This window comes from Tenrec ecaudatus, chromosome 1, assembly GCF_050624435.1.
Source record: "Tenrec ecaudatus isolate mTenEca1 chromosome 1, mTenEca1.hap1, whole genome shotgun sequence".
Lineage (NCBI taxonomy): Eukaryota > Metazoa > Chordata > Mammalia > Afrosoricida > Tenrecidae > Tenrec > Tenrec ecaudatus.
Genome location: NC_134530.1, coordinates 249537482 through 249550823, shown reverse-complemented (window position 1 = coordinate 249550823; position 13342 = coordinate 249537482). Strand labels below are relative to the sequence as shown.

The window sequence follows — 13342 nt, the reverse complement described above, 5'->3', positions numbered from 1 at the left end:
AGTGGAGGCAGGAGGGGAGGGAGCGCTAGGACTCCGTGTGATTGCACAGCTCATGTTAAAGGCTATTTGAACAGGGCGGGGGGGTGATGCTCTGGGATGGATGTGGTGGTTATTGTACAATCCCCTTGTTATAATTGAATGATTGAACTATTCAATGGTAAGATAGGTAAATTAGGCGCCAATAAAAATATTGGAAAAAATGAGTTGCCCAACTCATTTTAGGGCTGTTTTAGCCATGAGGTGGAATGTTTTAAAATTGATGTGGTGATGATTGTGCAATTCTCCTTGATATGATTGAACTGTTGAATTGTATGATATGTAAATTATGTGCCAATAAAACTGTTAAAATAAATTTAAAAGGTCTTTTCAAGGAATTAAAAAGAGAACTGGGTTATCCATGAAATAGTTGCTAACTCCCTCTAATTGGATAAGGAACAGAGCTATGATATGCAAGTGTGATGCTAAGGAACTGTACTGGAGGGAGGCTGTAACAAGACACACCTGGTGTGCCTACAAGGGGACTTCGAAAAGCTCTATCATCTTTCAATTCTATTTTTCCCACAAACTTTTCAAAGTCCCCTTGTATACAGTCATCCTGATTCTCATTCATTTCCTTAGGGAGGTACGGTCAATGTGGCATATGAAGCAGAAACACTATTCAGACCTTCTACAACAAAGACCTGAGATACCAAGTGCAATGGAAATGGAGAGTCCTGGAACCCAGAGCTTCAAAGGAAAAGTATAGATCAAATACCAGTAAGAAGAAGAGACTAAATAAGGAGGCATGTGGAGTGGGAAATAGCCATTGGGTAAGACACAATAGTTCATTTTGAATTACTGCAAGCAACTTTCTAATCTGGCAAGAAACAAGATAACCAACTCTGCTCATCCAGGGCTGCACCGGCAACCACGTCGGCGATCAGCAACCAGAAGATGTGATCTCCTCTGTCCCTTACCTCTTATAACCTCCCAATGACCCCAGCATGCCCCCCTCATTCACACCCACCTAGCAACGGATCAAACCGCACCCCTCTTCCCCCCACCCCACCCGGCCAACTGCTAGAGCTCTGCCACTTTCTTTTCCTGTTTTCTCTCTTCTCAGTTCTTTGCCAACCCTTATTACTATCTTTCTTCTTCCTCTGCCCCTCACCGCTTTTTCTGTCTCTTTGACCCCTTTAGCTGGACGCCCAGGCCCTACCACCTCTGAGATCAGCAACACTAACACCTGTGTCTCCTTAATCAGCCCCTGCTGCCCCATGGAATGAGTACTGTGTTTCCATGGCAGCTACATTTGGCAGCAAGTGCTTCAGCTGGTATTGTGCTTCATTTTCCCCTTCCTTCGTTTCTGTTCTTCACAGTTCTACCTTCTGCACACCCCATGTCCCCTTTTTATTTTCTTTCTCTTCTCACTCTCTTTTTAATCCTGCAGAACATACACCCCATCTCCACCACCTTCATGTGTCCACCTCTACCACCTTCACGGTTGACAGTGCCTGATCATGAAGTGACACCCTGCCCCACGCTACCCCACTCCTCTAGTCAGCAGCACCCACCCCTACTCTTGTCAGTGGTGCATGCTCCCGTAGCCTGAGCGCTGCATTCCTGTTTCAACAGTACTATGCTGTATTTTTAACTTCTCTTTTCTTTTTCTTTCTTCTTATTTCTTACCTCTTCTGCCCTCGTTTTTATTTTTCCACATCCTTACCAATTTTCTTGTTTTTCCCACTAGTTGGGAGCCAGTTACCTACACAGCCATACCTGCCACACACACAAGCACACTCATAAGGAGAGTGCCAGCTGCAGCACCACTGGGTTGACAACAAATGATGGCCCATTCATGCCCAGCCTGTCCTCAGCTATTGCACATGGTCTGTGGCTAGAACCAACACCAGATTCATCCAGAGGCAGGTAGTAAGAACCTCAATGCTGTCAATCTTGCTACCAGAGGAGCGCACCAGCCCCATTACCAGGGTAGATTAAAAGAAAAGAAAAAAATCAGAGGGAATCAAATCAACAAGTTTAAAGCAGAACAGCATGGCTTAAGAAAGTGAATAAAATCAAGGACAGAAATTTTTCTAGAGGAATAAATGTTATTAGAAATTCCTGCTAAGTAATTTAACAAATATAAATACACAAGATCAATACTCAAATTTCAGAAATAATACATTGGAGAGACAAAGCTGTAAAATTGAAGCGATATTGAAGGAATGGAAACCAGAATCAGAAAAATAGAAGACAAATCTCTTAATAATCTGTTCCAAAAATGAGGGAGGAAAAATAATGGCTCGTACATGGGAAGAGACAGCAACCATGCCCACGTGGCCCAGCCACATCTACTCCTCCTGCCACACCACACGAACAGGACAAGGTATAGCACCTGTTCTTAAGTAATGGACACTGAATAGCACCCAGCTTTTAAAAACATAAATAGAAGTGGAAATTGCAATTATTTTTTCTTAATTCCTTGAATCAAATGAGAATGAAAACACAACATAAAGAAAACACAAAATACTACAAGAAACCAAAGAGACCCACATGATTGAAAGGACATACCATGATTGTGGGTAGAGAAGTTTAACCTTGTAAAAATGTCAATACTATGATCTATGTATACAATACAATCTAAATCTAGATTCCATGGGCAGTCTTTAATCATCAGCTTTAGGTGGAAAAGAAAACAACCCCAGAGAAGAAAAGCACAACTAAATAAGAACTAAGTAGAAAGGTTCAAACTTTCTGATCTCGAATCTTATTGTACCAATAGTGTGGGTACAGTGATGGACCACGAGTGCTTCTGATTCTGGTACCATGACCCTTAGTGACCCTTCAACCATTTAAGCTACCCCTAGGCCTCAATTTTTAAATAAATAATAATCAGACCTTTAAGGTGAATCACACCCGGGAAGTAACACTTCCTAGAACGACCGACATCATGAGATAAAAAGGCAGCATGTGACCTTAGATAAAATTCAGCAAGCAATTGGGGATACGAAAGAAGAAATCATGGAAATGTTGAACACGAGGACGAAGTAGAAATCGTCCTGTTGCATAGTGGATGTTGAATCAATGTCATGAATCAATTGGTAGAGTGTTGAATGGAAACCCATTTTGCTATGTAAACTTTCACCCAGTCATAATAAAAAAAATAAAAGCAAATGACCAGGCCAATGTGTATAAATTTACATTATGCAAAAAATGGAGTAGACCGCATCAGAGCACACAAAATGGAGTAACATACCGTATATATTCATATATAAGCTGAGTTTTTCAGCACATTTAAAAAAATCATTTTATTAAGGGCTCATACAACTCTTATCACAATCCATACATACATCAATTGTGTAAAACACACTTATACATTTGTTGCCCTCATCATTCTCAAAATTCGCTTTCTGCTTGGGTTCCTGGAATCAGCTCCTCATTTTCCTTTTTTCCCTGCTCCCCCTCCCTCATGAACCTTTAATAATTTATAAATTATTATTTTATCTTATCTTACACTGCCCGGCGTCTCTCTTCACCCACTTTTCTGTTGCCCATCTCCCAGAGAGGAGGTTATATGTAGATCCTTGTGATCGGTTCCCCCTTTCTACACCCCCCTTTCCTCCCATTATCGCCAATCTCACCGTTGGTCCTGAGGGGTTGATCTGTCCTAGATTCCCTGTGTTTCCAGTTCCCATTGTACCGCTGTGCATCCTCTGGTCTAACCAGATTTGCAAGGTAGAATTGGGATCATGATAGTTGGGGGGAAGAAGCATTGAAGAACTAGAGGAAGGTTGTGAGTTTCATTGTTGCTACACTGAACCTTGAGTGACTCATTTCCTCCCTATTATCCCTCTGCAAGGGATGTCCAGCTGTCTACAGATGGGCATTGGGTCCCCATCACACGCTCCCTTCATTCACGATGATATGATATCTCCCCTCCCCGCCCCCCGCCTTTGGTGCTTGAAACCTCATCCCCTTGGCCCTTCATGATCACAAATGTTGGTGTGCTGCTTCCATGTGGGCTTTGTTGCTTCTGGGCTAGATGGCTGCTTGTTTACTTACAAGCCTTTAAGACCCCAGACACTGTATCTCTCGATAGCCAGGCACCATCAGCCTTCTTTACCACACTTACTTATGCACACATTCGTCTTCAGTGTTTATGTGTGGAAGGTGATCACACAATGATGGTTTTTGTTCTTTGGTTTCTGCTACCTGCTCTCTTCAATGCCTCGTGTTCACACAGGCTTGTGTGATACTTCTCTGTGGGCTTTGTTGCTTCCAAGCTAGATGGCCGCTTGTTTGCCTTCAAGCCTGTAAGACCCCAGACACTATATCTTTTGATAGCTGGGCACCATCAGCTTGCTTCACCACGTTTGCTTATGTACACGTCTGTCTTCAGCGATCGTTTCAGGAAGGTAGGTATCATGAAATGACCATTTAGCTGAGCAAGGTGCTCTTGTATTGAGGGAGTGTGCGTGAGGAGGCCCAATGTCCACCTGCTACCCTACTACTAAACCTATAAATATATGCACATAGGTCTATTTCCCCTATAATCATAAATATATTTATATATGTTCATGTCTGTATTTAGGCTTCTATGTATGCCCTTTGCCTCCTACACCTTTCCTCTATTTCCTTATGCTTTCCTCCTGTCCCACTACCATGTTCAGCCTTCATTCTGGTTTCAGTAATTCCTCTCCGTTACCTTGCCCTTGGTCACTCCCTACCAGTCCTCCCACCCCTTCCCTGCCACTGGTTTTGAACCACTCATTGTTCCCTTGTCCTGTGTTGGCCAACACCTCCCTTCCCCTACCTCCCACACTCTCATGTCCCTCCAGGACCATTGGTCCCATTATTTTCTTCTCACATTGTTTGTCCAGCCTATCTTATCTAAGTGGACCTGCAGATATATTAATATGTGCATAAAATTGAGGATGGCTTTGACAGCACCCAAGTGGCACATAAGAACATGGCAATGACGGCAGCAACACCAACAAGCTAACAAACAAAAAAAACACTGACATACAAAATTTTAAATAAGAGAAAAAAAGAAAAGCGGGGAGGGAGCCTGTTAGTAGTTCAAGGTATGTTTGTTGACCTCTAAGAGTGTTTTCTGGACGAGTCTGATGGGGTGCCACATCCTGGCCCCAAAGTCCATCCTTTATACTCCCTTAGAACCTCCTTGCTCTGCTTCCTGTGCCGCTCCATTGCATGCCCCCAGTGTTTTGCCTCAGTGTTTCAACACATATTTTATGCAGTTTTTGTGGTAACATTAGGTGCCTCAGTTAATATTCAGGTCAGCTTATACTTGCGTATATAGGTAACTGCCAAATTGCATCATTACATAATGTATACACATTATTTCAAAAGGCGCTCTGGTGGCATAATGGATTATGCATTGAGCTGCTAAGCACATGACCAGCAATTCAAGCCCACCAGCCACTCCACAGGAGAAAGATGAGACTGTCTATTCCTGGAAAGATTTTAAAGTATTGGAAACTGAAAAGGGCAGCTCTACTCTGTCTTATAGGGTTGCTAAGAGTCAGAATCGAGTCTATAGGAGTGGATTTTCTTACATTAGTCAAACCATTTATAATGGTAGGCTTAAGCATAAGAACATTTGTGAGATGGCACAGGATCAAGCATTGTGTTTTGTTCTGTTACACATCGGGTTGCTATGAGTGAGAATTGACTTGGCAGCACCTAACAACCACAGTCAAGCCAGCTTTTAAAAGATATTTTATAATATTTAAAGAAACAACTTCCTATAAATGTATATGATCTTCATTGACAATTAAAATTCTAAAATACTATCAAGTAAATGTAAATTGAGTGTGTGAAATATTATTGCAATAAGTTACACACTGAAGATTTCATAATTAAATGCAATGTGTAGTTACAAAACCTTTTTAACTATTTTTAGTACTTTTTTAAGCACAATGAAGATAATCTGAAAAGTTCATTCACAAACATATGTGGAAAGTATATGAAAGCATACATTCTGCTAGGTAAAATACTGAAGATTGTAACAAACTGAGGGACCTATTTGATATGGTTAAACTCACACACACATCCAACTATAAATTAAGAAAAATAGTATGTTTTCAGAGAAAAACAGAAGATAAATGAAGAGAGATGAGAAGATACAGGTTTCCCTACAATCCAAAAGTAGAGCATGCCTATGAAACATTTTTAAAGCTGAAATGGTATAAATCAAATGAGCAATTAGCACTAATTTATATGGGAAAATTTTTTAGTATTTCTAGACCCAAATAAATAACCTACCAAATAACACATAAAAGCTAACAGTATATAGTGTTCACAGACACAATACAAAGCAATGGTGGCTGAGGTAGTTAGTTTATTGTGTCAACCTGGCCAATAAACACATGTGGGATTAATTGAAGGGCAGATTGATAAATGGCTTGGCAAGCCTCGCCTTTCTTGTCTCTTGCTCTTTGATCATCGGACCAGAGTGTGGCTGCCTTGCTTGTTCTGTGCCTCCATTTGCAAGCTACACTACCTGTGGGACACCTAACCTGTGGACTGTGCTGCTGTAATTTGAGGCTTCTTCAACACCTGCTTCGCCACACTACTGGAATATACATATCTTGGAGACTGTCGGACCCTGTCATCTGACTGACTGTTGGTGACCTGCCTTGCTGTTTGCTGCCTGTGCCCAGATAGCCTGAATTGCTCTACAGAGGACTACCTGGCAGCCCTCAAGACTTGAAGGACTGCCAGTGACTCACAACTGTCTCACGGGAGTGAGTTGCTCTGAGCCATTTGTATTGTTTTATAGATTAATTAACTGTTTATTTCTTATGTTATACATCTATCTATCTGTATAAATATATATATATATAATTATTAACATTCTGGTTTTGTTTCTCTAGAGAACCCTAAAACAGTAGCTTAATGATGAAACACTGAATATCATTTCTAGGGGAGTGAGGTAGACCCACTCGCATTGTTCAGGATAGGTATTGCCTTTAACTGCTACAGTACAAATGCTCATCGCTAGGTTTGTTTCTCACCTTGTTCATTTGCCTATTTTCTTTCTTTAGCTTTTTATATTGCATATATTTTATTAAACTTTATACTAATTTAGTTTGTAATAATTTAGTGAAAAACCTTTCTTTCTGACATTTGAACCATCTGATAACCCAGCATTATGTTTTGGTGTTTTTAAAGATCATTTTATTGAGGACTCTTATAATAATCAATACATCAACTATATCAAACATATTTGTACATATGCTTCCATCATTATTTTCTAAACATTTACTTTCTATTTGAGCCCTTGGTATCAGCTCCTTTTTTATCCTTCCTCCCCTCTTCCCACCTTTGTGATCCCTTGATAAATTATTTTTTTTGTATATCTTATACCAGCTGCTGTCCCCCTTCCCCCATAGTTCTGCTTTTTTGTCCCCTGGGAGGTGGGGGTAGTTTGGGGTCCATCATTGCTATCAGTTCCCCCTTCCTGTTTGCTTGTTTTGGGTCTTCTGACCTGTTTCCCAATCCGCTGACACCTCGTGATCGCACAGGCTGGTGTGCTTCTTCCATATGGGCTGGTTGATTCTCTGCTAGATGGCTGCTTGTTTAACTTCAAGCCTTTAAGACCCCAGAAGCTATATCTTTTGATAGCCAGGCACCATCAGCTTTCTTCATCATGTTTGTTTGTGTACCGATTTTTTCTTCAGCCATCCTGCCAGGAGGGTGAGCCTCACAGAATGTCAGATTGTTAGAGCAAAATGTTTTTTCGTTGAGGGAGGGCTTAAGCAAGCCACACAGTCTGTCCACTTCCTCAATGTATTGCCATATAAATATATGTGCATACCCCGATACCTCTATTTTTTGTATTAATGTATTTACAAATGTGCACACCTATGTTTATACCTCTATCCATAGCCTTGCTTCCTAGATCTTTCCTCTGTTTCCTTTTACCTTCCTCCTTTCGCACCATCATGCTCGCCCTTCTTCTGCCCCTTAGTAATTCCTCTCAGCTAGATTGCTGTTGCTCCAACACCCCCAGAATCTCTACATTCTCCTTTTTGTTGATTTCAATTCCCTAGTTGTTCCCCTGTCTATGGTGTTGTTTGCTCACCACTCCCTTCGCCTAACCCCTCCTCCCCCAAGTCCCTCCAGAACCGCCACTCCTGTTGCTTTCTCCTTGAGCTTGCTTCCCATGCCTATCTTACATAGGTAGGCAAACCAACAATAACAGAGACAAAACAAAAGCAAAAGAAATGAAATAACAAAAAAACAGAGATAATTCCAGGTCTGTCCACTGACCTTTATGACTTTCTCCCCACTGGTCCTGGGGGATTCTGTGAACTGCCCCTCCTATCATGAAATCTATTTTGGGGGCTCCTCAGGGTCTTTGTGGCCTGGCTTTTGCTCTTGTTGCTGAAGACCTTCCTCTTTTTTCACCAACCCTCCACTTTACCAAGTGTGATGTCCTTCACCAGGGATTGGTCTCTCTGGACAATTGTACAAAATATGTAAGACAAGGTCTTGCCGTCCTTGCCTCTAAGAAGCACTCTGGTCTTACTTTTTCAAATACAGATGAGCTTGTCCTTTCAGCAGTCCATGGTACTTTCAATATTCTTTGCCACCACCGTAATTCCAATGCAGCTAGTCTTCATCAGTCTTCCTTATTCAGTGTCCAGCTTTCACATGCATACGATGCAATGGAGCATACTATGGCTTGAAAATACCACACCTTAGTCTTCTTCAATACTCTAGAGACGCCTTGTGCAGCAGATTTACCTAATGCAATAAATCTTTTGATCTCTTGACTGCTGCTTTCACGAGCATTGATTGTGGATCCAAATAAGACAAAATTCTTGCCAACTTCAACCTTTTCTCTATTTATCATGATGTTACTTTTTGGTCCATTTATGAGTATAGCTTCGAAGCATTTTCAAATAATGAAATCCTCATTGAATGACAACAAAAACCACAACAAAAGACACACTTTTTTTATCTCTTTTCTTACAGGTGGACATTGACATGGACCTGATTTATTTTTATTTTTCAACATCACCAAAGGCAAGAGTAGATTAGAGCCTAATAAAAATTAATTTTGCTATAGTTTACTAAACCACTAGTCTTGTGGGCCATTTTCTGTTGTTTTGATACAAGTCCTTCTGTGCTTCTTCTCTTGCGTTGTTCACGGGTGGAGCTGCGCCATGTTTACTGCATTCATCATCGTCGTCACACGTCGAGCCCTTGCCCTGAACTGGCACATTTCCTTTGGCAGACCCAGGCTGGACAATTTCATTTCCCTTTCTCTTTCCTTTTGACTTCTATTTGTTCAGGTATCCGTATCGATCTTCCATGATTTTTTCAATGCCACTTGTTCAACTCTGCTGTTACTACTTCTCATGCCACTCCTTTGTGCCTTAATTGTAATCCTTTGTGCCTTGCACCTCTAGCTTTATCCTGTATTTTCTTAGCTTCTTCTTTAAATAGAGCTACGTCATCTTTTGTTCCTCTGACAATCCATTTTATTTCTTTAGAATATGAAAAGAAAAGATGTGTAAATCTTCACAGCAGCTCTGATCATCTAGGTTTCCTAAAAGTTTCAGTAACTAATACACCTTTTCTTCTAGAGATTTCATTTCAACACCTTCTGCTAAATTCTGTGTATCTTATTACTCTTGTTTGGCTGATAATTTAGCTTTCACTTTATTTTGTTTTCTTTCCTCATTATTTCTTGCAAAGTAAATTTCCTTGAAAAGTATTAGCAAATATGTGTCTTTGTAGTTCTGACCAGGAGTCTCTACACACTCAGCAGATTCAATGCTTTCAAGCACATCAAATACTGATCCTTTATTTAAATGTTCTGTGCAATGTTCTTCTCACTTGAGCCTTTAGTATTTAACTTTTGTCTTCAAATAATCCTTTATGTCATCTATGATTGTATCCATTTGGAAGTCTTTAATATAATCAGATGGTTTTTTACATCATGTTTATAACTGATGATCATTTTAAGGAGTGGTTTGTTTGGAGATTTATTTTGGTCTTATCCTCATGTATTTCCATGAGGTCTACCTTTGAATTTTTCAGTGTCTACCATAACATTAGTGTCCGTTGATAAACAATTTAACCTGTTCAATTTTGTCATCATCTCCAAAGTTACCCACCCTTCATACAGTGTGATCTGTTTCTTCAAAAAAAATCTGCATGACAAATAAAAATCATGAGAATAATACTCAGTTTGATGACCAATGATGGGGCATGACTTCTCCCTTCCTGATGTTTCAGAGACTCCGTGCATCCTTGCTGTTTGCCCCACTCTCTTGCTTTAATCGGGAATCAAGAAGATCTTGAGCATTTAAAATGCTATACATTAGTATACTTTGATTTGCCATCAAGCCTACTCCACTTCATGGCAATCATACATACAAGACAACAAAATGCTGGGCAAGCCTTCTGCATCTTCAAGATCACTGTTAGGTGTGAGTCTACTGTTGAGACCACTGTGTATTTTGAGTACCTTCCAACATAGACTTTCATCTTCCAGCCTATTCAAACAATGCCCTGTTGTGATTTGTAGGGTTGTCATTAACTAAAATTAAACTAGTCATTAACTAATTCTCAGAAGTAGATCGCCAGGCCTTTATTCCCATTTGCCCTCGTCTGGAAGTGCTGCTGTCCATCATAAGCGACTTGCTGCTATTTAAACGACCAGTGGTGGCTCAGCTCCCAACATCACAACATACACACACTGACGCAACACGACAAATTGACACACAGGTGGTTGGTTACACTTTAAATCACCTGAATTTCAATGTGACTTTTGGTGTTTTATCTCCAATTTGACATAGCATAACATCTGAAATATGAGTTTATTTGACAATTGGATTAGCTTTTAATTCTGTCGTTCCATGAACTTTTTTGAAGACTTTTCATATTTTGCTCTTTGGTGACAGATGAAGAGGAGCTGTCACTCCAGTTGCAGGATAGGATCAACCAGTAGCTGCTGAGGCTCAGACAGGTAGAGCAGTCTGCGGTCTCTGACATCATGTCCTTTAGGCTAAACTCCCAGTAAAGTAGCCTAATACTGTTCACATACGCAGTGAATAGTGGAATTGTCCAAAAAACAAATGCTACTCTTCATCCATGGGCAGCTATGTCTAGGGGTACCAACCTATATACACAGGTTGGGCCCTCCAGAATAGCCCTTGTGCCCTCCACTTGGGAGCTTCAGACTGCTTTATCCAACTTTTCCTCCTCAGGGATTTGTACCTATTTCTTGGTGCCAGGATGACCCATGAGGGGCTCAGAAGCATGTGCCCTTATTCTAGAACAAAGCTGCTGTTTCACCTCAGAGAAAAGCTAACATACCCTCTAATTTCATCATGTTACAAGGGATAGTTTACATGTTCTCAAGTGAAAGGTTTAGTTCATAGCTCACATCACTCTTCCTTACCAATGTCTTGCAGTGTACCCTGTACATAAACAATGAATCTCGGGGGAAGCAAATAGTTAATGTGCTCAAGTGCTAACAGAGGGGTTGGAAGTTTGAAAACACCCAGGGAGGTCGCTGAATAAGGACCTAATGGTCTATTCTGAAAAAACAAACAGGTACTGTAAATAAACCTTATAGAGCACAATTCTACCCTTCACACATGGGGTCACTTAGAGTCTGAGCTCAATCAACAGCAAGTGGTTAATGCTTATGCATAAAACAGTACTTATTCTGTAGGCAGTGAAGATTCTGGCAATGGAGCATGGCACTGGAGTACATCTTCATTAATATTGCAGAGTCTGCTTTGTCCCTGTCACCCTGAAGACCGAAATGACTTAGCTTCTGAAATATATGCATAGCGGGCGGTTCTTCTGAAGCGCATAGGCCTTTGAGGAAAAAAATTATTTAAATGTCTTTGTTCTGAGTTGGCTATATGCTCACTATATATGTAATTTAGAAACAGTCATACATAATAACTTGACACAGCTGCAGCATGCTTGAAACAACTGACCAAATTAATTTCTTAAAATGCGGTGTGGGTTTTACTGAGTGACCTAGTGAACCATTCGCAATTGCTTTTCTAATAAGGGTGAATAATCAGACTTAAATAAGAACTATCAGATATATAAAGGCCAAGGAGAGACCAAAACCAAAGTAAACAGCACAGAAGGAAAGTGAAAGGAAAGGCAAGTGAGAGGGCCAACCACGTGCTGTTGAGTCCATTGTGACTCATGGTGGTGCCATGTGGCTTGGAGGAGAACGATGTGGCGTGGGGTTTTCGTTTTCCTTTTTTAATCATTTTATTAGGGGCTCATACAACTCTTTTCACAATCCGTACATACATCATGTGTGTCCAGCACATTCGTACATATGTTGCCATCATTGTTCTCAAAATACCTGCTTTCTACTTGAGCCCTTGGTATCAGTTCCGCATTTTCCCCCTCCTTCCCCGCTCCCCGCTCCCCCTGAACCCTTGATAATTTATAAATAATTATTATTTTATCATATCTTACACCATCCAATGTCTTCCTCACCCAGTTCTCCGCTGTCCATCCTCCAGGGAGGAGATTACATGTAGACCTTGTCATCTGTTTCCCCTCTCTCCCTCACTCTCCCTCCACCTTCCCGATATGGCCACTCTCACCACTGTTCCTGAGGGGCTCATCTGTCCTGGATTCCCCATATTTCCAATTCCTATCCGTGCCACTGTACATCTCCTGGTCCAGCCGGTTATGTAAGGTAGAATCGGGATCATGATAGTGGGGGCAAGGAAGCATTCAAGAACTAGAGGACAATTGTATGTTTCATTGTTACTACACTGCACTCTGACTGGCTTGTCACCTCCCGACAGCCCTTCTGCAAGGGGATGTCCAATTTCCCCCAGATGGACCCTGGGTTCCCACTCTGCACTCCCCCTCATTCACAGTGCTATGATTTTTTTCTTTGATGCCTGATGCCTGATCCCTTTGATGCCTTGTCATCTCACAGGCTGGTGTGCATTTTCCATGTGGGCTTTGTTGTTTTTCAGTTCGATGGCCCCTTGTTTATCTTCCAGCCTATGGTGCCCCAGATTCTATATATTTTGACAACCAGACACCATCAGCTTTCTTCACTGCACTTGCCCATGCACCCACTTTGTCTTCAGGGTTCGTGTCGAGGTAGGCTGGTGTGCTTCTTCCTTGCGGGCTTTGTTGTTTCTTAGCTACATGGCCCCCTGATTGTGGCATGGGGTTTTCAATGATGGATCTGGGGGGATGTATTCCTCCAGGTCTTTATTTTGAAGTGTCACTGGGTAGACTAAACGTCCATTTTTCCCATTGAGTAGCTGAGTGTGTGAACTGTTTACACCATCCAGGCATGCCGCTGATGGATTTCAAAAGG

The 13342-nt window shown here is 41.2% G+C and overlaps 1 protein-coding gene and 1 pseudogene across 1 annotated transcript in view; one reads left to right on the top strand and one right to left on the bottom strand.

The window, feature by feature from the left end:
- PLD5 (phospholipase D family member 5) overlaps window positions 1–13342 on the top strand; it is a 456985-nt gene that overhangs the window by 323417 nt on the left and 120226 nt on the right. The window lies entirely within an intron of this gene.
- On the bottom strand, window positions 9084–10267 carry LOC142429728 (lupus La protein homolog pseudogene; annotated as a pseudogene).